We start from the raw sequence: 4227 nt of genomic DNA on the forward strand, positions 1-4227 counted from the left end.
GATTTTTGGAATCTAAAAGCTGGGATTCTTAGAATCTGAAGGGTGGGATTTTTGGAATCCGAAGACCAGGGTTTGATTTTTGGAATCTCAAGGCTGTGATTTTTGGAATCTGAAAGGCTAGATTTTTTGGATGCCAAAGGCTAGGATTCTTGAAATCTAAAAGCTGGGATTTTTGGAATTTAAAATCTGGGATTTTGAAATCCGAACGCTATGCTTTTAAATCTAAAGGTTAGGATTTTTGAAATTTGAAGGCTATGATTTTTGAAACCTAAAAGCTGGGATGTTTGGAATCTAAAACTGGGAATCATGGAATCCGAAGGCTGGTACTTTTTTAATATAAAGCTGTGATTTTTGGAATCTAAAAGTAAGATTTTCAAAGCTGGGTTCTTGGAATCTGAAGGCTTGAATTTTGGGAATCTTAAATCTGGGATTTTTGGAATCAGAAGGCTTGGGTTTTAGTATATATATATATATATATATATATATATATATATATATATATATATATATATATATATATATAATAAAAAACTTTAGCAAAGCTCTCGGATCTGGTATACGAATAAAATTGCACATTATAGTGACTGTTCATCCTCTAGTTTGCTCGTATGACTCATGGCATTAGGCAGTTAACGAATGTGAAAGGGACAAATGTAATTAATCTCAACGTATATTGTAATGGTTACTGAAACCGAAAAATATATTGAATTTGCTGGACTACTGTTCTGTATTCTCTGTAAACTTATAAATTTCATGAAGGACCTGATGAATATTTATTATTTTAATGGAAAGTTCATAACATTTTATGTAATCAAATTCAGTCATCTGCAAAAATTGTTGTTTTTAGATTATTAAATGATCAATAGATATGTACTAAACAAAACAAAAAAATATTAATATAGGTATTTTGTTGTAAAATATCAAATTTCACTTAAAAATAGAAATATTGAGGCGCTTTTATGATACTTTCCTTATCTGGCTCGTGTCGGAAATGTCTCTTTATTTAACGTCTTCCTCGACATTTTGGATTCGAAATAATGTCTCTCCATTATTAATTAATTAAGGCAAATGGTGTCTGCTGCACTGGTGAGAGAGCAGCCTTTGACCAACTGACAAATTCGTCCTTTGGCAAAGATGAATGATTTCCCGAAGAAGCCTCTAATTGACTGAGGTGCCAAAGACATCAAAGCTGACAAGGATGTCTCTCTCTAATGTGGGCTCTCTTGAGAGGAGAAAATAGTAGGACTAGTGATCCACAAACTGTCCATAGAACTATTCTTATCATGCTAATATAAAGGATACGGTGTATTGTTAGAATATGGACTCTAAATAGACCTAAACAACATAATCCTTTATAGTATAACTGTACGAGAGAAGAAGATTGAAAGAAAAAACTATAAAGATTATGCAAAGTTCGGATACACTTTTGGAGTCATTCTGTACGGATGTAGAAGACAGAGAGAGAGAGAGAGAGAATAGAAGCAGTAACATTCCATATTGTTACTTGGGTGTATGTAATCTATTCGACAAACAAACAAATAATAGAGAAGTAAAGAAGAAATCGTGAAATAGGTGATACAAACACCATTTGCTTCCTTCCCGTTTGTCAGAGACATGAGACTATAGACTAATGTCCTCTTCGAGCCGACTGGAATCAAGTTGTTGCTTTTGAAGTCGTCCTGATTATTGTTTGTCTTTGTATGGACGACTTACTATTGAGTCTCCTTTCATATTCCTGCAAGCACCTTTCCCATACATCAGAATGCAGACACCATTTGCCTTAGATAATGAATAATGGAGAGAAGTTATTTCGAATCCAAATTGTCGAGGAAGACGTTAAATAAATAAAGTAACATTTTCGATACGAGCCAGATAAGGTAAGTGTCACCAAATCGCCTGAATATTTCTCTTCTATAGTGAGATTTGATTTTCTATAACAAAATAACGACATTATTCTATTTTTTTCCTGTTAATACATATTCATTGATCATTTAAATATATAAAACCGCCCAATTTTACAAAATGCTTTATTTGATTGCATAACATTTTAAGAACTCTTCATTTACTTAACAAATATTCATGAGGTCCTTCATTCATGTCTTCATGTCACTCCACGGAATTTCTAGATTTTGATAATATTGATATATTTTTGGTTTAATGGACCTATATGATCAGCAATGCCATTTATCACTTACGCCCACGTGTACCACTTGAGAATACGCGATGAAACTAGTGAATTAAAGGTCTTTATGATGTTGATATCCTGGATCCAGTAGGGCTTTGTTCAAGTCTCTTATTATTATTATATATCAGAGAAGGGTGAACCGATTACTTTCACGAAACCGACTAGTTCGGTTTGATTTCTCTCAAGAACCGATTACAGAAAAGTAATTGAACTCCTATGTCACTGTTATAACAGGATGCCAATAAAAGAAGAATATTATAGGCCATATTTGAAGTTTACAACGTCATATTAAATGTCATAAACTCGGATTTTTAGCAATAGGCCAATTCCGGAATATTGCTTTTTTTTTTTTCCTTGAAAACTAATCAGCCAAGACTGTTAATGCCGTATATATATATATATATATATATATATATATATATATATATATATATATATATATTATATATATATGTGTGTGTATGTATATAGTATGTACACACACATATATATATTATATATATATACTATATATAATATATAATATATATATATATATATATCATATATATATATATATATATATATATATATATATATCATATATATATATATTTATATATAACATATATATCCTATTTATATTATATATATTATATATATTATGTAATAGAATATATATACATATATATATATCTATATATAATATATATATATAGATATATATATCTAATATATATATCCTTAATCGTTTGTCTTTAAAATAGAACAATTTGTAAGATTTCACTTCATTCACACGAATATAATCTCAAGTGCATTTTTGAACGCCAAGAGGCAACGACTCGACGAGAGCTTAAACTTTTAACAGCACAATAACAGTCTCCATAAAGTATTACAGTCGATTAAGGTTAATTTCAAAGAAAGATTATTTCCACCACGTTCCAGGAGGATGAACGTCTCAGGCTTAGACTAACTATTTTTTTCCCCAGTGCCTTAAGGCAACGAGCACCGATTATAAATTTATAATGAAGATGAAGTGTCAAGGCAAAGTATCGTCTGTTTCCTGCTAATTAGCAGCGCTTGCATTCTTCATATTTATAAGATTGTTTTTAGAGGCTGCAGGGTCTGTTCGTTTCGTTTAATTTCTTCTCCGTTTTGCTTCTCGACGCAGGTTGTTTTATCACTTGACTGTGAAAAAGGAGAGGAGTACATGATGGTGAAAAGACAGTCTTCGTTTGAAATCTAAAATCTGGGATGTTTGGAATCTAAAAGTTGGGATTTTTGGAAGCTAAAAGCTGGGATTTTTGGAATCTGAAGGCAAAGATTTTTGGAATTTAAAATCTGGGATTTTTGGAATTAAAAGTTGGGATTCTTGGAATCAGAAGGTTGGGATTCTTGGAATCTGAAGATTGGGATTTTTTAAACCTAAAAGCTGGGATTCTTAGAATCTGAAGGGTGGGATTTTTGGAATCCAAAGACAGGGATTTGATTTTTGGGATCTGAAGGCTGCGATTTTCGGAATCTAAAGGCTAGATTTTTTGGATGCCAAAGGCTAGGATTTTTGAAATCTAAAAGCTGGGAGTTTTGGAATTTGAAATCTGGGATTGTGAAATCCGAGCGCTATGTTTTTAGAATCTAAAGGTTAGGATTTTTGGAATTTGAAGACTATGATTTTTGAAACCTAAAAGCTGGAATGTTTGGAATCTAAAATCTGGGATTCTTGAAATCCGAAGGCTGGTAGTTTTGGAATCTAAAGGCTGGCTGGCATTTTTGGAATCTGAAAATTGGGACTTTTGGGATCTAAAAGCAGGAAATTTTAGAATCTGAAGCTGGGATTTTTGGAATTTAAAAGCTGGGTTCTTGGAATCAGAAGGCTTGAATTTTGGGAATCTAAAAGGCGGGATTTTTTGAATCAGAAGGCTTGGGTTTTAGGAATCTAAAGGCTGGAACTTTTGGAATCCAAAATTTGGGTTTTGTGAATCAGAAGGCTTGGATTTTAGGAATCAAGGCTTGAATCTTTGGAATCAGATGACAGGTTTTTTTAAATCAGAAGGTTGGGATCA

This window comes from Macrobrachium nipponense, chromosome 36 (assembly GCF_015104395.2).
Source record: "Macrobrachium nipponense isolate FS-2020 chromosome 36, ASM1510439v2, whole genome shotgun sequence".
Lineage (NCBI taxonomy): Eukaryota > Metazoa > Arthropoda > Malacostraca > Decapoda > Palaemonidae > Macrobrachium > Macrobrachium nipponense.